The sequence below is a fragment of the Pan troglodytes genome, chromosome 9 (assembly GCF_028858775.2).
Source record: "Pan troglodytes isolate AG18354 chromosome 9, NHGRI_mPanTro3-v2.0_pri, whole genome shotgun sequence".
NCBI lineage: Eukaryota > Metazoa > Chordata > Mammalia > Primates > Hominidae > Pan > Pan troglodytes.
Window position 1 is genome coordinate 85,586,500 of NC_072407.2, and position 22,761 is coordinate 85,609,260.

Consider the following 22,761-nt stretch of genomic DNA (forward strand, 5'->3'; position numbering starts at 1 on the left):
TTGTTGTTCCTGTTGTGTGTATCAACAGCCTTCAGGTAAATAGGAGCTTTTTATTCCTTTATGCATGAGATTCAATGAAGGTACTTTGTTTTGGATATGGTGTTAGTGGAGAAATCAAGCAGGTGGCTGGAAATGAGAATTTACACTTAGGATCAGGTTGTGGCTAGAGACAGATTTAAGTTATTGGTCCACAGTTGATCACGGAAGCCATGTTTGGCCATTTATCCTTCTCTCTCAAATTAACAGAATTCCAAGTTTTAACCAGGTACATTGCCATGTACCTAAAATACTATATTTCTTTGCATCTAGCTATATCCATGAGCCTATAGTCTGACACATCAAATGTAAGCAGTAGGGGTATATGTTACTTCCAGAAAGTCTTCTTCAAAGGAAGAGGTCATATTTATCTTCCAAGCTGTTTGCTTTTAGCAAAGGACATGATGCCTGGCACTCCAGCAGCCAAATTGGATGCTAAAGACAAAGACCAAACCCTAAGAATGGCAGATAAGGGTACTGGAAGGAACCTGGAGGTCCTTGGTAAATCTGTAGAGCTGCCATACTCACCCTGAAGAGCCTACCCTGATGCTTCTTATATATAAGAAAGAAAGTAACTTCTTGTGTAAGTCACTGCTATTTTGGTATTTCTGGGCTTTTTATATGTAGTCAAACTTAATCATTACTGATACATGGTGAAATTAGAAGAAATTTTCAAGAGAGTATAATGAAAGAGAGGGGAAGGATGGGGGCTGAACTTTGCTTTTTTTTTTTTTTCTTCTTGAGACGGAGTCTCACTGTTGCCCAGGCTGGAGAGCAGTGGCAGGATCTTGGCTCACTGCAACCTCTGCCTTCTGGGTTCAAGTAATTCTCTTGCCTCAGCCTCTGGAATAGCTGGGATTACAGCTGTGCACCACCATGCCCAGCTAATTTTTGTATTTTTAGTAGAGATGGGGTTTCACCATGTTGGCCAGGCTGGTCTTAAACTCCCAACCTCAGGTGATCCGCCCACCTCAGCCTCCCAAAGTGCTGGGATTATAGGTGTGAGCCACCGCAGCTGACCTGAACTTTGAAGAGTGCCTACATTTGGAGGAAAAGTACAAGAACATGGAGAGTTGAGAGTCAAAGCTAGATTAAAGGTGGATGTTGATGTGAGCTTGTGTTGGAGGAGTGGGTTGGGGATGGTGGTGGAAATTCTATTCAGTCTAAAATGTCTGTTTCTCAAAATAAGAAATAAAGGGCTGATTAAGGAGCCACTAAAAACTGGAGTGATCCAGGCTACTCCCAAGACAGAGGATTAGGTTATATATGTCCAATTTCTGCACCTTAACTTTCCAATCTGTTAATTCACTCCATTGCTAACGTAGAATGATCAGGGATTTTCTTCCACAGGGAAGGTAAAGTCAAGAGGGGGAAAAACTATTTCCCACCAATAAAACAGGGTCCTCGATTGTAACTATACTTAAGAATAAGTCCTCCGTAAATCATTTTTCCCCCTGTGTATTAGTCCATTCTCACATTGCTATAAGGAAATATCTGAGACTGGGTAATTTATTAAGAAAAGAGAATTAATTGGCTCACAGCTCCACAGGCAGTAGAGAAAGCATGATGCTGGCATCTGCTCAGCTTCTAGGGAAACCTCAGGAAACTTACAACCATGGCAGAAGGAGAATGGGAAGCAGGCTCATCTTACAAGGCCAGAGCAGGAGCAAGGCGTTGGGGAAGGTGCCACACACTTTTAAATAACCAGATCTTGTGATAACTCTATGAGAACAGCACCAAGAGCATTGTGCTAAACCATTCACAAGAAATCGCCCCCATGATCCAGTCACCTCCTACCGGGCCCCACCTCCAACTTTGGGGGTTCCAATTCAACATGAGATTTGGGTGGGGACATAGAGCCAAACCATATCACTCTGCATCTGACACCATACATGAATACCCCTTTTTTGTTCTAGCAGAGGCTATTTGGAGGACAAAACCCACCCATCCAGGACTCAGAGGGGTTAGTGGTGAGCTATTTATTGCCTGCTCCCTGTCTCTTGTGCTCTACCTGTGCATGCTGCATCCCATGGACCTTCAGATCCTGGCACTGGCAGTCATTTGTAAGGAGACTGCAAGTAAAGAGTCTCTGTAAGTTCTGCAAGTGAAGAGTAATTTTGGTTTTCCTTAAAGATCATAGACTCTATTATTTGTACTGTAGCTTAGTGGAAAGAGTTTTCCAGAGGCTCCAGTCTGTTTGTTAATTATTATTTTTAAGAATCACATACAGTGCTGAGAGTTGTTGACAAAGCACCTTCACCTGTGTTATTTAGTCCTTGTGGTAATCCTTTGGAATAAGCAATGTTATTCCCTTTGATTTACACTGAGACCTAAAGAAGATGATGAAGAGAATGTAGATTACAAAGATAATAATATAAATAGCTATCATTTACTGAATTACTAATAAGTACCAGGTAGGGCAGTAGGAACATAATATTTTTCTAACATAAACAATAATCCTGCAAAGTTTGACTTAGTATTTCTTTTTTTTTTTGAGATGGAGTCTTGCTCTGTCACCAGGCTGGAGTGCAGTGGTGTAATCTTGGCTTACTGCAACCTTCACCTCCCAGGTTCAAGCAATTCTCCTGCTTCAGCCTCCCGAGTAGCTGGGATTACAGGTGCCCGCCACCACGCCCAGCTAATTTTTGTATTTTTAGTAGAGACAGGGTTTCACCATGTTGGCCAGGTTGGTGTCGATCTCTTGACCTTGTGATCCGCCTGCCTCAGCCTCCCAAAGTGCTGGGATTACGTGCATGAGCCACCGTGCCTGGCCTTAGTATTCCTATTCTGTAGATAATAAAACTGTGATTGTAAGACTTAAAGTGACTGTTTATATACACTTATATAGTTAAAGTGACGCTTTAACTCTTAGAATCAACACAAGCTTTACATTAATTGAACATGACATTAAGGGAGCATCTGTGGTGCACTGAGACTCACCCCTTGCAGCATTTTGATTCGCATAAATGTCATAACTGACCTTGTGATGCCCTGGGTGGGGGGGTACCATTTACCCCTGACCACCCTGGGGAGTTGTTAGATGGTGATGATCCTAGTACAGGCACTCAGTTCACTGAGACTCTGGAAAGAACTCTGAGATAGAAATACAAGGCTATAATTGATAATCATTATTAAGGCTTTTATTTGAATAATGAGAAGAATAAAGAACAGGGAAAATGGTTGGATTTTATTAGTTTATTTTTATTATTATGCCAATAGAATTTATATTGTTTCTAAGCAAATAGGTACATATCAGTACAATCTGTGTTTTCAGTATATTGAAAAAATACATAGCTAAGGAAAATATGATAACTTAGTGAGGTTGAAGTAGGTTTTTTCTATAAAATTTTGTTGTTCTTTCATGTTACTTTTTATTCTAATTAGAAATCAAGGATAAACTAATATGGAACAAATCTGGATGGCAAACTCCACTTCTTTACATTTCTTGAGCGCCTTACCAATCTGCATCTGGTCTTTAAGATTTCCCTAGTAGGTTGTTCTCTGCACATGGGGAGTTGGCAGTAATGTTTCTGTTTTTGTTTCCCTAATTCTTTTTTTTTTTTTTTTTTTGAGACAGAGTCTCGCTCAGTTGCCCAGGCTGGAGTGCAGTGGCTCGATCTTTGAGCACTGCAAGCTCCACCTCCTGGGTTCATGCCATTCTCCTGCCTCAGCCTCCCGAGTAGCTGGGACTACAGGTGCCTGCCACCACGCCCAGCTAATTTTTTTGTATTTTTTTAGTAGAGACAGGGTTTCACCATGTTAGCCAGGATGGTCGCGATCTCCTGACCTCATGATCCGCCCGCCTCGGCCTCTCAAAGTGCTGGAATTACAGGCGTGAGCCACTGTGCCCAGCCTCCCTAATTCTTTCCTACCAGCTTTAACTTTGAAACTTCTAAATTAAACGTTCTTTGATCATCCCCTTACTGAAGTAGTGAAGGGTCTTGTAAATAAAATCCACAGGACTTTGGGATGGTTCTGACATGGTTTCTTAATAAAGAAAAGTCATTGGAAGTGTTAACATAGCTGCAGGTGAGGGTTTTGGAAGCTCATGCTTCACCTTACCTGCTCTCTATATTCTAAAAGTTGCAGAAGTAAATTCGAAAACACAACTTTCTGTAAAACTTAATGATGGGACTGGAGAGTACAATCGTGTTAAAAGCTACTTTTATATAGCAACTACTAGGTGCTAGGTCCTCTGCTAAGTACTTCACAGGCATTAGCTCGAGTTCTCAAGAGAGAATTCAAGACTCCTACAAGGGAGTAGGATGAAAAAACATCCTTATTTTATAGATGAGGAAATTAAAGCCTAGATAGGTGTTAGCCAAGATTCATCTAATTAAAAATGAGAGCTTATCTTACAGAGTCACTGTGAGGACTAAATGAAACTGCATTTATTTACCAAATGTTTGGCATGGTATAGGGTTGCTGTTTAAATTATGTTCATCTTATTTCAATGTCTCTTTCATATTAGTCTCAAGCACTTCACTGTCTTCGTAGCATTTGGGTTCTTGAAATACTTCTGTCTGAGAGAAAACTGACAGTGATATTATCCATTGTTTTGATTTATTTTTTATCAAATAGCAGATAATTAGACTGTTGGCCAGAATTTTTCAATTGCTCACCATGGGCCTGTTCCAATATATTATTGGAAATCAGTAATATAAACCTAATTTTTCATGTGTTTTTTTTTTTGTTTTCTATGATAAAATCATTGGTGGGAATGTTTATGTTGGATATAATAAATTTGAAACATATGAATATCCTCTTGTGACAAGGTAAGGTATTAGTTAGGGATTCTTTTTTAACTTCCACCCAATTACTTATTTTAGAAAAATGTTAAATTCATTAGATGAAAATTGAAAATATTCACAAGTGTCCTAACATACCATAGACAGGAGCACGATACAGTGCACTGGAATGGGGGGGCGGTCAGGAGCCCTAAATCTCAGTCTTGCCTCTGTCCCTGACTAGCTCGTGGCCTTGCTTAAGACACTCATCCCCTCATTGCTTCACAAGGTTGCTACCTGTAAATTGGATATTTCACTCCAGGATCTAAGTTTCATTTTCTGTTTAACTCTTCATAATAACCCAAAATTCCTTAGGGGAAATTCTGCTGCTTTGGCAGGTAACATATGGGGATGCAAAGGAAAAAATTCTGGCATCTATGTTTTTGGGGTTTACTGAGGGATCTAACCCTCCATCCACTGATAAAATTCTTTTAAGAAAGTTATATGAGTGAATGATTGTTTGCATTTATTATTAGTGGGTTACCTACTTGTTTAGAGAAGATTGATAATCTTGCAACAAGGATTAAATAAAACCATTCCATCTCTCATAATGTCTTATAATGCCTCCCCATTCGTCATCATCATGATCATTATGCTGGTCAAGACAAAAAGTTAATCAGCCACAAACAAACATAAGAAGAATTTCTTTTTTTTTCTGCACTGATTGGATCAAGGAAGGGGATTTGCAAATATCTTCTAGTCAAAGAACTTCATTCCAAGTTGCCATTGCACTTTATGCATTACCCAATCCAAACAATTTACATAACTGTATTATAATCAATCATGCAGTTCTTTATCTGTTTCCCTCACTGGACTATGATCTCCTTGAGGGCAGGCACCTATCTTAATGACTATCATGTTGCCATTCACTAGCATAGTTCCTGGTACAATCCCTCATGATAAGATAATTATATTTCTATAATTTGACTTTAAGACTACAAATCCAAAGGCCACCTTAGTACTCTGTTACTGAGTACTGAGATTATAATATGACCATTGTGCTGGAGAATCAGTTCCAACTGCAATCTGAAGCTCCCAGAAGGGTGGATATCTGCATCCTTAACTCACATCTCAAACTGTTCACTCAGCAAACAAAGCAAAAACAATATATCTTCTCTTCTTCCTACTTCACTACCTTTAGAGTTATGTAAAACACTTTAATTTGCACCAGAACACTGGGGAAAGAGAAAAAGGCAGCCAGGATAATATAACAGTATCTTTATTAAGCCCTTGTGCAGTTTTAAAACGTCAGTAACTTGAATTGAGAACATGGTAGAGGCAACCTACAAATCATATTTGAAAGCAAACTGAATTTTCTCAGAACTGCCAGAAATTTCTATTCAGTGCAGAGTACACAGTGAAATTTTTCCCAGAGTATGTCTTGTCAAATAATTATTTAAATGTTGGATTAATCACTGTTGAATTGGTTTGTTTTCTACAGGGCCATCAGAGATTTCAATGCACTGTCAATCTACAAGAAGGGTATATGATATGCAATTGTTTCACAAACACTGTAACAAATGATTTTGAAGAGGACATCTTAGGATACTCTGAGTTACTCCAACTTGGACATTTCACAGGTAGGAGAACTATTGAATGGTTCTACAAGGTAAAGACACTTATTCAAGAATATTTCAATAACTGTACTTAGTACAAAGCCAGGACTGAATTTAGGTAGTCTGGTTCCCAATCCAGAAGAGTGTACCTGTTTTCTGTATGCCATATTGCAGGCCCCTACTTGCCAATGAGAGAGTTTCTGCAATAGCAACATCATCCCTTCTGTTTCATGAAGTCCTACTGGTTGGATTAATAAATAATGGCATTTTCAGGGCAGTGGGTTGCACCCACTAAGATATTTTTGATTTCTAGTACAAAATGACTTTCCTAGAAATATAATTTCCCAGAAGAAGGGTACACAAGAAATGTGTGGCTTAAAATTCACGTTTTAGTCATTGTATAAAAGTTGAAGGATAACTACTCAGTTATTACACGGGAGCAGCTGGTGAAAAACCACAGGCCCAGTGATGATAGATACTGGACATAGAGGAATGAGATCCATTTTCCTAATAGGTCAGCAACTTTATGTTCTATCTGTGGGTGCCTGTCCTGAAGCCTGTGCTCCCACTGAATTCCCTAATTCTGCCCATCTAATCCCAATCACATTTTCACACTGGACCGACTAAGTCTTTTCCAGCAATTTCATTCCTTTTCCCCTGCCCTCTGCATTCCTTTGTGATCTCATTTGGTCTAAATGTCATGTGATGGAATTGGAAGAGCCAAGTAGGCTAGACTTAAATTCTGGCTCTGCCTACACTTGACCACCTAGAAAACCTCATAGAGTTCCTGTAAAGATTTAAATACACCTACCACACATTTATATATAGTATTTAACATAGTGTCTAGCACAAAAGTGTTAAAGAAATAATTCTCTTTCTCTCTAATTGTTGTTTATATAGTAGACCAATTTGCCCAATTAGATAAAAGCTAAGGGCAGAGGGCATGGTGTGTGTGTGTGTGTGTGTGTATCCTCACAATGCTAGAAACATTCTTTCATTCAAAAACAATCTGTTAAATGCCTCACAGTAGCAGAACATCTCACAGTAGGTGTTTGCAATTTATTTTATGATAAAGCTTATATGAGAGTAAATAAAATACTATATGCAAATTTCTGAAAACAGTGCCTAAACAACTAGTAAGTGCTATTATGATCACTAGAAAGTACATAAATTTATTTTAGTGCTGTGATAATACTTGGGATGAGCTATTTATCCTATCTTGACTCCGTCTCATGGGGTAATGATTTTTGCACAGGAACAGTTAATCCAGTTGAAAATCATCACCTCCTAGAAATGGAAACAGAGACATAAACAGGAAGGAGCCATCTAATTCTTAAGTAAGTTTCAGGTGACTCGCTGAAAGCCTGGAGTAAACAGGGATGACAAAGCTCAGCATTCTCAACCTCAGAAGGGTGGCACAAGAATGAGTCATATCTAAGCAGATCCCAAGCTATAACATTTTCTTGACTTCGCCAAGTCATGTTTTCTTTGCAAAGGCTTCATGGACTTAAAACTAAACTGTTTATAAAAGCCCCTTTTTAGTCTACGTTTAAGGCTACTGTTTTACAGAAATAGCAATAGAATAAAAAAGTTGGAGAAAGAATTGGAAGATTGGGAACCTGGTTTTTCCTCTACCATGTACTCATGGGAAGATGTTGGCCTTTCTCTATCTTCGTTTTCCCAACTATAAAATGTTATTTTATCCAAAGAACATTAAGTATTTTATATGTGCTAAGTATTTACTGTTTTAGGTGGTGGGGTGCTGGACATAAAAAAGGTAAGTAAGGCAGAGTCTAGTAGGAAAGAAAATTAATTTGATAATTGTAATTCAGCAACTAGTGCTAAAGGCATAGATTGCAACAGAGGACTTAATCCCAAGAAGAAAGAGTTCAGGGGAAACCTCCTTCAGGACCTGGAGCACAGTCTGTCTGGGTAGGCTGTCATAAGTATAGTGAAGATGGCAGCTGCATGCAGAGTGAGTTGCATTACAAGGTATAGAGACCTGAGACCACCTTGACAAATGTAGAAACTGCAAGGAATTCAGTCCAGCTAGATACAGCTAGATAAGAATCATACAAAGCAATAGAGTTGAGAATGTCAAGAACTGAAGAAGAATTGAAGAGAAGCAGTAAAGGCTAGATTAGAGAGTATTTTGTGTATCCTGCTACAGGAAATGAGGGACTTTTTCTCTCCATATGCATATATATGTAAATAAGGTGTATGATCTTATATATGTAAATAAGCTGTCTGTAAGGACACAGACAGGTAAGCATTTTCAAGGATCATTCTGACTGCGGCATGATTGGCTTGGCAGGTGGCAGAGAACAAAAGCAAGAAAAACTATTAGGACGCTGTTGCAGGAGGACGCAAGTAATGATGAGTGTCTGAGCTAAGGTAGTAGCCATGGGGATGAGTATTTGAGAGCTTTTGAGGAGGCAGAATCAACAGAGTTAAGTGAATTATTGAATGAGGATAGGAAGAGAAAGGGAAGTATCAGGGATGATGTTGAGGATTTGGGCTAAGGTAATGGATGGAAAGTGTTGTCATCCCTCCAGACAAAGTGATATAGAAACTTGGCTGGGAGAGATTTGCAAAGGGTGAACATGAGGTACCTAGGGGACATACAAATTAAGAAGTCCAGTAACAGTGGGATGGATATCAGGAGCTCAGGAGAGAGATTTGGGCTGCAACTACCAAATTAGGTCGAAATTAAAGCTAATGGAAATCATTCAGTGAACTGAGATTGCCCTTAGAGATTAAAGTAAGGAAAAAAGCTGAAGGTAAAACCCAAGAGAATAACAACATTTTAGAGGAAGAGGGAAGAGTCATCCAAAGAACTATGGATGAGAGTGGGCAGACACATGAAGACAACCAGAGGAAAATGTCACAGAATGCAGGGGAGGAGGAAGATTCATAATGTGATAATGGTCAGTGGTGACAGATGATACAGGAGTCCAAGAAGCTTGAAAAATGTCCAATAGATAATTCTCTCTCTCATCCCCTCCCAGGTTGTCGTGAGTTCAGAAAAGAAGGAAAAGGCTTTGTAAAATCGCATTCACATCTGTGATTCATTATTATTTCTTGTCTGTTGACCTATCCACAGTGCTGCGCTATCAGAGGACTTAAGATGTTTAAGCCGAAGCCCTACTTCCATAATCATTTACTTTCCTGTTTCTTCGATTTATTAATGAGAAATCAAATCAGAAAGAGTTAAATTACTTATCACTGTCTCAAAGGAATAATGTTGGTTTTCACAACATCCCAGTTTCAGGTATACCATCAGAGTCATTCAGAGATCTGAAGTACAGCTTTTTCCTTCTTTGGATGGTAGTATTCCTGAAATATCATTAATAAATTCATTTAAAAAATCTGTTTTAAGTACAGAAAAGTAGGTTGCTATTGAAAGCTTTATGCTCTGTTTTTTTAATTCTGAATTTGATTCGTTTAACAATGAAATACATCTAAATTCTTAAGACAGTCTCTGAAGGCCATTATAAATCACAGTGCTATTTCTTTCTGACAATTATGTCAGTCAGTAAGCTCATGTCAGGGGGCATATGACAGGCAGAATGGCACAGAAAAATGGAAACAGTAGATTAAGTATCAGAATAAAAATCTTAATAATAGCAGCCATCTTATTGAATTTTTTGCTATATGTCAAGTCCTTTACATATATTATATCCTTTTTTCTCTTCAACATTTTAATCCTCATTTTACAGATGAGGAAATTGAAGATCGGAGTGGTGAAGAGACTTTAGGTTATACAAAAGGCTCTGGCTAAGAAGCTGATCTACAAAAGGCTCTGGCTAAGAAGCTGATCTGGGATGCAAACCCAGGACTGTTATGTAATGATTGTTCCAGGATATGATGCCAATGTAGGAGGCAGAGAGAGTCAAACCCAGGGATAGTTTCTCTTATCCTTGTAAGTCAGGCAGTGAAGAGGAGAGAATGGGGATTTTGAGTTAATAGAGGACATGTCACACAACATAGATGAAAACACTGCCTAGACAGGGGGCTGGTTAACAAAGCAGGGTATTAGGAAGATCTCTGCCATGGCAGGGGCCATGTGGAGAGACTCAGCAAGCCAGTCAGAAAAATTCATCCCGTCTGAAAAATTCTTCAAGCTGCAGCAGAACTGGGACATCCGTTTAAACAGGACAGCTCCATGGGACTAGCTTCATGAGGACATGTTGAATGAGAGTCAGACTTTCCATCACACTCCCCCATGAAAAGAGAGAATGAGCTAAGCTTATCTGCCTTGTCTGTAAAAAAGAAGTTAAACCTATGGCTGGTCACTTCATGCACTTAGCAGTGTCTGGGACATGGTATCTACTTCATATCCAGTTGTTACTATTATTCTAAATATCTATCACTATCAAGCACACTAGTTATGGGTCCCATCAGTCTAGCACCTTAAACATGTACCCCCTCAAACTCATATGCCGATTACAAGAGTCTACTGGGGGGCATCAAAACTCTGCAACCAAAGTTCACAGGTAAAACTCTGAGACCTGTGATGTGTATTAACGTACAGAATATTATTAACGTACAGAATAGAGATGAAAATTCTTCTTAGTTCCCAGGATCCGTGTGATGAATTTAAAGAAATAATGTAAGCACCCTGTAAACTGCAAATGACTATCCAAATGTGAAGGAATATCATTACTGTTATTACTATTACTGGTTATTGCTATTTTTAGAATACTCAGGAAAACACATATTCTCATCAAAACACTTTTCTTAATAGTTTAGATCAATTTCCTTTATCATTTTATTCTGAAGCCCTTCAGAATAAAAGTAAAGGAAGGTAAATAAAAGTAAAATTAAAGTAAGGAAAAAAGCTGAAGGTAAAACCCAAGAGAATAACAACATTTTAGAGGAAGAGGGAAGAGTCATCCAAAGAACTATGGATGAGAGTGGGCAGACACATGAAGACAACCAGAGGAAAATGTCACAGAATGCAGGGGAGGAGGAAGATTCATAATGTGATAATGGTCAGTGGTGACAGATGATACAGGAGTCCAAGAAGCTTGAAAAGAATAAAATCTGAAGACTTCAGGTAAACAGTAAAGGAGGAAATGGGTATAGGGATCTATGCTCAGGTTAAATGACAGATGAGTTACTATAGTTATTTATTTATTTATTGAAATGGAGTTTTGCTCTTGTTGCCCAGGCTGGAGTGCAGTGGCCCAATCTCAGCTCACTACAACTTCCAACAACTCCTGGGTTCAAGCAATTCTTCTGTCTCAGCCTCCCAAGTAGCCGGGATTACAGGCATGCACCACCACGCCTGGCTAATTTTGTGTTTTTAGTAGAGACAGGGTTTCACCATGTTGGTCAGGGTGGTCTTGAACTCCTCACTTCAGGTGATCCACCCGCCTTGGCCTCCCAAAGTGCTGGGCTTATAGGCGTGAGCCACCAAACCCGGCTATTTACTATATTTAAATAAATATTTATGGGTTTTTTTCTTTTTGAAATACATTTGTTTTGTTTATTCAAGTACTTTAACTCAAGCAATTTAACAAATGTTTATTAATTAAATCAAGATACCATGCACGAGGCCAAACAATAATATATTAAGAACACTGGAAGTTAAAAATAAAAAAAAAAATCTGGCCTGAATTCTACCTCCTCCACTTATGAACTTTCAAATCTTTTTTTTCTAGCAAAGGTTGTCCATCGCTGTTAAGATGACCTTGAACACTTTACATGACTTTCTGAGCCTCTTTTTCCTCATTAAAACAGAGATTGCATCACCCACTCTGCTTCCTCACAAGGAATTTGTGAGGATTAAATTAAATAATGACTATGCAGATAAAAGTACTGTTATTCAGCAGGAGAGAGGCATGTGCATTAATAAGCACGATGATAGTTTATTATATATGGTGAGAAATATTACTGATGAGCGGACTGAAGCTGTTCATTGCATATTCTCTCTGTAGGAAATTCTAAATGGAAAGCTGACTATAGTCAGAAAAATGCCAGAGATTGGTATGGGATCAAAGGTGAATTTTAATGGCTAATGTCAACATCATTGTCTGATGTGTTGATCTTAATATATTCATATTTCATGTTTATCTTTTATTGATATCAAGCACTCATTTAAAAAATCATATTTCTAAAGTATATATAATAATATGGAGAAATGATCACAATATAATGCTAAGTAAAAGAAGACAGAACTCTCTGTATGGTGTGATTCTAATTTTGTTTTACATATTATATATAAAGAAAGATACAAAGCCTATATACTAAAAGAATAATGTTTCCTTTGCAGTGGTGGAATTATGAGTGGTTTATCTTTGGCTTTATATTTTTCTGTATCCTCCTAATTTTATATAGTAAACATTTTTTAATGTTAAAAATATTTAAAATAAAGAATCTTAGAACCTTCACTCCAACTTACTATAATTCATTATTTTATATTTTTGTTTTATATTTGAAAAGCATACACCCTTTGGGCTTGAAGTCATCTATTACAGACAAGTATTAAGGACTTTGTGGGGTATGGCAAATAGAAACGGGAATGTGAGAAGATACAGGTGGGAAGATTAGGAGTATGAGTCAGTGATAAGAGACATAATCTGACCAGCTGTGTAACTCTTACATTTTGAGAAAAGGAAGGTTGGAAATTGACAGAAAATCAGAAAGCTAGAAAACAAGACCAAATATCTTACCTTTCGAGGTCAGTGATAAAACCTAGGAGCTTCTAAGAAAAAAGTAAGATGATACAGACAGGTAGTAGACCTATCTCCCCCTATTCAAGGCAATTGAATACTCAGTACAGAATCCCAGAAAGCTACATGCGCAGTGAGGATGTAAGGCCATCCAAAATCAGAAGGTCTATGGAAAACTCTAGTCTCACACTCAACCACTGAAGGAATGCCTTTTACCATGCATAATGGCCAGCTATGCAGCTTCTGCTGGAGCATCTGCTGAGGTGGAGAGGCAGCTCACTCCTTAGTGAGGCAACTCACTCTTTGTTGGATGGGTCTCTTGGTTATACAAGAGTCCTTTCTTACTCTGAATGAACTCCTTAATTCGTTACAGAGAATAAGTCCACTCCCTCTTCTGCCTGATAACCATCTAAATAATGATAGTGACACTAAGGACTTGAACCTGACTCTTCTAATTTCAAAAGACTACCCCCGCCCCATCACTTTACAGCATCATTAAGGCTTTCTGGTTAATTGGAATTATTCTGCCAGATTAAATGTTTCATGTGCCATTTAGTTTTTTAGTAGCTTTTTATGATTTGAAAACAATATGCTTTTTTACTCCTTTTTTCCCCAACTAATTGATATGTTGGTCTAACCTAATTAATAAATCTTTTGTAACCTAATTAATAAATCTTTTGGTTTATTTACTTTAGGAGTAAAAAATTTGCCCAATTCACATGATTAGAATCAATTTATGACTAAATAAATTATAAAGTTATGTAACATGTGATTTATCCTATTAAAATGATTACGAAAGAGCAATTCCAAATGGTGATTATAGTCTCCAATTGAAGTCAGATTTCGGTCTTAGTCATCTCTATGTCATCAGTTAGGCAAACAAATGCCTAAATTATCACTAATATAAGAGATGTGGCTATAAGTGTCTTAGTACTGAGTTCATTTGCAGAGTAATATAATTACATATTTGGCATAAATACAATTCAGAGACTGTTCAGAACTCTCTTCTTTCTCATATCAAAGTCTATTTACTACTAAAATGATTCTGATGAATAATGCAACCTTATTCTTTTATAGAACAGACTAACAATACACTGCCCGTCCCAGAAAAACACAAAAATCATTACCTTCATTTCTAGGAATATAAACTTTGGAAGCCTAAGGAAAATCTAACCTAATAAAGGTAACATTTTATTGAGAAGAGTAGATAATTGTCAAAAATTGGGCATTTTATTATTTATTTTCATTTTAGCATCACCTTTTGCTAAAATGTAGGAAACTTTTATTTATACTAAGCAAACTGAGCCCTGGTATTATGTATCACTGGGTGCATTTGAATGAACAACAGATAAGTTTGTCCCCCAATACAGGATAACTATATGTGGTTCAGTCCTGGAGAAGCACAATTTACAACAGTGCTTCGAGGCAGTATAACACATTGGAAAGAGCAAGCTTTTGATATGGATAGATTTGGATTGAATTCTAGCTTTCTTCTGTATTGAGTTGGTGAACTTTTGAGTCTCATGTTTTTCACATGTAAAATAGTTAAAACCTTCTCATGTGGTTGTTGTAATGATTAAATGGGGTAATATATAAAAGCATTTTTCAGAGCCTGGCACATAATAAGCATGTTAGACATGTTAATTTTCTTATTCTAAACTCTGTAATTAATCCTAGAGAAGCCCTCCCCTCACCACATTCTTTTGCAGGCACAAAGTTATGAAACTGGAGTTGGAGAAAGGTGGAGGGTCCCTTAAAGCCAAAAGTGAAGCTCAAATGACAGTGTCTGTCTTTTGCAGAAATAGCTGTTATATCAGCATGTACTGATTTTAAAGATGATGTAGACATACTTCAATCAATTTAAATTTCCTTTACGGGTAATACAGGGGAGTATAAAAGATATATATGTAGGGACTAAACTTATCCCAAGTATATTTAATAAATAAAACTACAAAAATACAAATATTGCATATAAGACAGTATTTTTTAAGGTTGGAAATGAATGTATAAGGATATACAATATAGTCATTTTCTGATTTATGTGCTGTGATCTGATCATTTCTCAAATCACCTTTGTAAGTGCCTGTTTTCTGACGGCCTCTATACATTGTCATTCTGACCTGAACAAGCAGAACAATTAAAGTATTATAGGTTCACTGTATCCTGAGCTGAACCAAACTCTTGTGATTCCAAAGCTGCAGGATGAGCTGCTACCTCTGCCATAACTAGAAGATGAGTAATCAAGAACCTCCCATCAGAACTGTTGTTTCCAAGAATGTACTTTTTAGCTAAGCTCCAGGGATCAGGAGGTTGTCTAAAACGATTGGATCCAGGGACATGATACAGTTCCTATGTCAGCACAGCTAAAAAGAAGATGCCCTAGGCACAACCACTTGGCACTTGTGAAATTATTGACTAAAGAATGGAGATTCTGATAGCACAGCTCAGAAAAACCCAACACATCTTACAACCACTGTGTATGCCAGAAAAAAGTAGCAGATGAAAAGGAAGTACAATTTCTAACTCATTTCCATATTCTAAGACTTGCCTAAGTAAGTTTGATTAGCTGAATCTAAATTATATCTGATAACCTAGAGACATGGCATCTGCAAGGGTATATGAGATAGGTAGTGAGCAGCTTTCATCTTTAAAGATGTAAGGAGGAACTTCAATTTCTATGCAAGATGGAATGAGAGAAATCAGCTTTAACCTCCTGCTTCAAACAACCAAAAGTAAATAAAATCAGACAAACTATAGGGAATAATGATTTCCCAGACACCAGACATCAGACAATGAAGGACAAGAATCTTTAGTAGATGGGAAACAAATGAGGTAACTGCCCCAGCTTTCTGCCTTGACAGAGTCTCGAGGCCATCAAGCAGGGACAAAGAACCCAGGAGAAGCCTGGCAGACTCTCTTAGTTGAAGACATGGAACTGAGAATCTGAAGAGATCAACATGGCTAGAGTTTGCAGAAAAGAGTATCAGAAGAGAGCTGCACAGAAAGAAAATTCTGGAAATATGCTGAGAACCACTCTTGAGTATTTAGCAGAGTACTGATTGGCATCTGTGTGCATGAAGAAACTACAAGAGGCCAGAGAAAGAACCATTTTGAAGGATGAGTAGGATCAATACTTGGCATTTGTAAAGGGCTGAGATCAGTGCTGGTTCTCACCAGCTAAACTAGAAAACTTCACAATTCATGGGGCATTAAGTAGTATGCTCAGAAAAATCTTGCTTCAGTAGTAAAACATAATTACCCCTAAATGCTGCCCTCCCATCTAAAAAAATTTAAAAGCAAAACTTGAAGAGATCAGCAAAACTTGAAAAGATCAGTTCCATGATACATTTCAATATTTACAGAAATGCAAAAATATCTGGCCCCAATAAAGTAAAATTCACCATGTCTGGCATTTAGTCAAATATTACCAGGCATAAAAAGAAGTAGAACAATATGACTGACAATGGGAGAAAAAAATAACCAATCAAAACGAACCCATAACTGACACAAATGTTAGAAGTGGCAGAAAAGAACATTAAAACAATTTTATAATTGTATTGCAGATGGTCAACAAGTTAAATAGGGACATGAAACATATAAAAAAAATCCAAATTAAACTTGTAGGCATAAAAACTACAATGTTGAAAATGAAAAATATGCTGAATAGAATTAAAGGCAAATTAAACAATGCCTAAAATATTAATGAACATAAAATACATAGCAATAGAAACTAACCAAGTTAGTTACTAACCAACTAACCAAACTAACCGTGAAAAAATAATTCTAAAGAATGACAAGAGTATCAACCAACTGTGAGACACCCTCAAGTAGACTAATAGACCTCTAATTGGAGTTTCCAAAGTGTAGGAAGAGTGAGAAGGAAAGGAAAAATATTTGAAGGAATCATGACCAATAATTTTCCAAATTTTATTGAAAACTATGAATATTTTAATCCAAGAAGCTTAATACCACAGAAGCACAAGAAACATAAAGAGAAACATACCAAGATACATCATAATCAAACAGCTTAGTAGCACTAATAAAAAGAAAAAATGTATTTATGCCAGGAAAAAGAAACATGCTTCATGCAAAGAGAATAAGGAAGACAAGGATGACAAGAGGCTTCTCATCAGAAACAACATGGGTAAGAAAACAATGAAGGCAACATCTTTAAAGTTACCTGCACTGTAAGGGTCAACTTAAAATTCTATATCCAGATAAAATATCTTTCAAAAATAAAGGCAAAATAAAGACTTTTTTCAAACATAAAATGCTGAAAGAATTCATTAGTAGCAGATGTGCACTTAAAGAAGTAGTGAAGGAAGTACTCCAGGCAGAAGTGAAATGACACCTAATGGAAGTCTGGATATATATAAAGGAAGTACCCTGGGAATGGTAACTATGTGGATGAATACCTAAGCCTTTTCCTTGTTATTTAAACTTCTTTAAAACAATTGTCCACTGTGATGGTTAATACTGAGTGTCAACTTGATTGGATTGAAGGATACAAAGTATTGATACTGGGTATGTCTTTGAAGGTGCTGCCAAAGGAGATTAACATTTGAGTCAGTGGGCTGGGGAAGGCAGATCCACCCTTAATCTGGTAGGCACAATCTAATCAGCTGCCAGCGAATATAAAGCAGGCAGAAAAACGTGAAAAGGACAGACTGGCCTAGCCTCCCAGCCTACATCTTTCTCCCATGCTGGATGCTTCCTGCCCTCGAACATCGGACTCCAAGTTCTTCAGTTTTGGGACTTGGACTGGCTCTCCTTGCTCCTCAGCTTGCAGATGGCCTATTGTGGGACCTTGGGATAGTCTAAGTTAATACTTAATAAACAATAGAATATATATGTATCTTATTAGTTCTAATAGGAGATATATATATCTTATTAGTTCTAATAGGAGATATATATATCTTATTAGTTCTAATAGGAGATATATGTATCTTATTAGTTCTAATAGGAGATATATATATCTTATTAGTTCTAATAGGATAGATATATAATAGTTTATATAGGAACTAATAGGATATATATATATAATAGGATATATTATATATATATAATAGGATATATTATATATATAATAGGATATATTATATATATAATAGGATATATTATATATATAATAGGATATATTATATATATAATAGGATATATTATATATATAATAGGATATATTATATATATATAATAGGATATATTATATATATATAATAGGATATATTATATATATAATAGGATATATTATATATATATAAAATAGGATATATTATATATATATATAATAGGATATATTATATATATATAATAGGATATATTATATATATATATAATAGGATATATTATATATATATGTATTAGTCAGGGTTCCCTAGAGGGACAGAATTAATAGAATATATATATATATATCCTATTTATAATAGGATATACATTATAACATATATATGTTATTTATAATAGGATATATTTATAATATATAATATTATAAATATATCCTATTTATATCCTATAATAAATGGGATATTATAAATATATAATTATTAAATTATCCTATAAATAGGATATTATAAATATATAATTATTAAATTAAAAATATTATATTTTATATATTTATATTTTATATATAAATACAAAATATTACATATATTATATATTATAAATATATATAATGTAAATATATAAATGGAAGTTTATATATGTATAATTATATATTTATAATATATAATATATATTTAATATTTTGTATTTATATTATATATAAATATATAAATAAATATATATAATACATCCACTTAACCCAAAATACTAACAATGTGTCATGGGGTTTATTTTGTGTGTGTGTGATACACACACTGTATCATATAAAATATATGACAATACCACAAAAACCAGAAGAAAGAAAACTATACTTTGTAAGGTTCTAATGCGGTACATGAAGTATTATAATATTGATAGTAATGCTAGAATGGGATAAGTTAAACATGTACACTACAAACTAAAGCAACCACTAGTATAACAACAACATCTGGAGAGTTATCGCTAATAAATCAACAAATGAGATAAAATGGAGTTATAACAATTATCCAGTAAACCTCCAAACAGACATGCAAAGAGAAAAAAAGAGAATAGAGAACAGTACCAAGATGATTAGACTTAAACCTAATGACACCAACAATCATGTCAACTGTAAAAAGTTCAAGGCACTTCAATTAAAAGGCAGCAACTGTTTGTTAGACTGGATAAAAAAGAAAGATCCAACTATATAGTGTTTATAAGAAATACACTTTAAATTCAAAGGTACAACTAGGTTAAAATTAAAGAGACGGAAAAAATATATACCATACTGACACTAGTCAAAAGAAAGTTGGAATGACTGCATTAATATATTAAAAAAGCAGATTTCAGAGCAAAGAATATTATGAGCAATGATGAAGCCCCAAATTTATCCAGAGGATATAAAAAGCCTAAATCTTTATTCATGTAATAACAGCTTCAAAATACATGAAACAAAAATGTGAACATTAGCAACTTGACTTAATTAGCATTTATAGACTATTTTACCCATCAACAATATATTCTTTTCAAGTTCATATGAAACATTTACCAACAAAGATTATTATATTCTGGGTCATAAAACAAGTCTTAAGGATTCAAGTCATACAAAGAATGTTCTCAGACCACATAGACAGTGAGTGATAGAATTGAGCATTCAAGGCCTGCCTAGTATAGAATATTTGCTTCCCCACTGTGTTTTCCTCCTTGTTGCTTTACATGTATTTGGATTTTTCTCTGATATATGTGGCTCTGGGCTTCTTTCCTTGCCTCAACAATAACAGCTCCCTGGTAGGGAAGAGGCTTCCACTAACCTCTTCCACAAAACTCCAGGAATAAACACTTTCTTCACAATCAGTCAACTGAAGCAATGTGTTGTGGTAAGCAAAATTCTTAATGTAAGATATTTGGACTTTGAAAGAGTAAACATCTAGGCAAATAAAATGTCGCATTTATTCTACACATTAATTTCAAGTATGAAAATAACTCCACTCCAGAAGCTGATGCAATTATATCATACTATGCTCTATTTTCTCAGCTGTTCTTATTTGCTATTTGATGTTTAAAAAACTACCTCTTTCTCACGTGGTCCATGCCTTAGACTACGTAGCTATGGCAATTTTGTTTCTGGCCAAACCAGCATAATGGATATCGCCACATTCCTGTGACTGTATCTAGATTTTGACCAAAAACTAAAGACAAAATTAATGCAAATTATGTGCAGATTTTATAGACGTTTATTTTACTTGTGGTATTATGCCTTAAAGCTCTTTAATAAGCATGTCTAAAGTGAAAGTAGACATTTTAAGATTGAAAAAAACTGGCCATTTTACAAGAAACAATAAAATGCTTAAAAAAATAAATTTGAAAAAAATAAAATAAAATAAATAAGTAAATTTGGGCCAGGTGTGGTGGCTCACACCTGTAATCCCAGCACTTTGGGAGGCTGAGGCAGGCGGATCATGAGGTCAGGAGATCGAGACCATCCTGGCTAACAAGGTGAAACCCCATCTCCACTAAAAATACAAAAAATGAGCCAGGCGTGGTGGCATGCACCTGTGGTCCCAGCTACTCGGGAGGCTGAGGCAGGAGAATGGCTTGAACCCGGGAGGTGGAGGTTGCAGTGAGCCGAGATCTCGCCACTGCACTCCAGCCTGGGTGACAGAGCGAGACTCTATCTCAAAATAAATAAATAAATAAATAAATAAATAATAAATAATAAATTTGGTCAGTATGTGCCACTGAGGGAGAAACAGCTACAACTTATACACTTTTAAAGTCACAATATATAGAACTTCCAATGTTTGTTGTTAATTTTAATGGTATCATTCCTACAAATTTCATTTGTATCATCATACAACTTTATTCATTGATCTTTTTTGTGCCATTACTAATAGAAATATTTGCAACATCATTGTACTCATGTACAGTGTAAATGGAATTGGACTCTTCCCATTTTTCCTCTACTTTGGTTCCTTCCTTATTAAAATATATGCCCATGGTTAAAATTTAAAAGACAGTTACCATAAAAATCATAATTTGCAATCCCTAAAACAATAAATGCCACAACTTTTAGGAAAAAAAAAAAACATTTATTGAGCACTACTATCTGCTAGGCACTAGGGCTAACAAAGATAGATATGGGTTCTGCCCACGTGAAATTAGGGGCTAGTTCAATAAAGTTCTGCCATGATGTCTATAAGTTTCCTTTTCTCTCCTACCAAGGAAAGATATACTGGAATGCATGCAATTGAAAGGGCTGTCCATAAAAGAGTTATTTTAAATCTGACCCAATTTATAAAGAAAGTAATTTGCAAAACTTACTTACTTCATTAATAGTAACACATTACATTGGGTGATATATTTGTCTACTTAGTACCACTACCCACTCCTATCTCCAACTTTCAACATAAAAATTCTCACAGGAATTGCTGTGTTCTTACATAAACCTGCACCCTGGTTTCTGTGGGAGAGCACTTAATACAGGCCAGGAGAAGCAAAAACTGGCCCTCCCTCCCTCCCCCCGCCCGGCTTCCTCCCTCCCCCCTCCCCCATTCTCCCCTTCCCCCTACTTCCTCCACCCTTCTCTCCCCTCCTCTCCCCTCCCTTCCCCTCCCCTCCCCTCCCCTTTCCCTCCCTCATTCCTCCCTTCCTTTCTCCATTCCTCCCTACATTCTTCTCTCTCATCCTTCTTTCATTTTGGCAATCTTTCTCTTGTAGCAGAAAGTTCAACATGTACTAATTAGGCACTCTGAGAGACAAGTTTGCGAATTCATGAACAAACTTGTCCACAGTTACAGATCTCAAACCTCCAAATGAAGAGGGTGAGTTCGAAGGCTGAGAGAGTCTTGATGGCACTCCTATGCCCAATATGTGTTGGTGACACACAACTCTAATCCTGCCCTTCTGTCCATTCCATGGAGACATATTACTCCCATTTTGCTTAAGCTTGTCCAACATTTTCTTTTTAAAATCACCTGGAATAAAATTATTGACATAAACCAGTGTATTGAGACAGTCCAGTTGGGAACTGCTGCCTTAAAAAGAATTCTTCTTCTCTGGAAAGGCTCAGATTCAAGAAACAGAACACAGAATTACACTGTTAATCAAAGAGCTTAGTAATAATTCTATAAGCAAGATGCTCTGTTTTATATTAAAGAATTACCCTAAAATACATGTCAAGAGGAAATAACATTATTTCAGCTCAAAAAAAAAATACATTCTTGCAAGAAGACATAAGAGCTGTCATACACTTGAATTATGGTGTTCATTTATCAGATAATTTGACTTGGTTTACCACAGGTGAAAATAGATATGATTCTAGAGAGGAACTTTTTGTTTTTCCCCAGCAAGACTTGTCCCAAATTTAAATAAAAATTAAAAAGATCCTATGTGGAAGTTTTGAAACGATATAACATTGAATCTGGGGTGTGCCTCAATGTAAAGAGTAAGAGTGCATTAATCAGAGCTAAAGGAGATTTGAGGAAATACCTACTGTTTCTTTTCAAACATTCCATTTTATTGGTTCCAGCATGGAACCACATAAAAATCCTAAGAGAACAGTAAGTGAAACTGAGTTTAGGGAGAATTACATACTACGTTCCCATATTTCCTTCTACTTTTCATTTTGATGTTCTTGAATTTAGAATT

General features: G+C 36.2%; 1 protein-coding gene and 1 long non-coding RNA gene across 39 annotated transcripts in view; one reads left to right on the plus strand and one right to left on the minus strand.

The window, feature by feature from the left end:
• Window positions 1-12,773, plus strand: part of LOC107967372 (uncharacterized) — a 283,858-nt gene extending 271,085 nt beyond the window's left edge. Inside the window, exons 3-4 of the long non-coding RNA XR_002938555.3 lie at window positions 6,265-6,403; window positions 10,099-12,773. This is a non-coding gene — a long non-coding RNA (uncharacterized LOC107967372). The remainder of the gene's footprint in view (window positions 1-6,264; window positions 6,404-10,098) is intronic.
• DLG2 (discs large MAGUK scaffold protein 2) overlaps window positions 1-22,761 on the minus strand; it is a 2,168,441-nt gene that overhangs the window by 104,793 nt on the left and 2,040,887 nt on the right. The window lies entirely within an intron of this gene.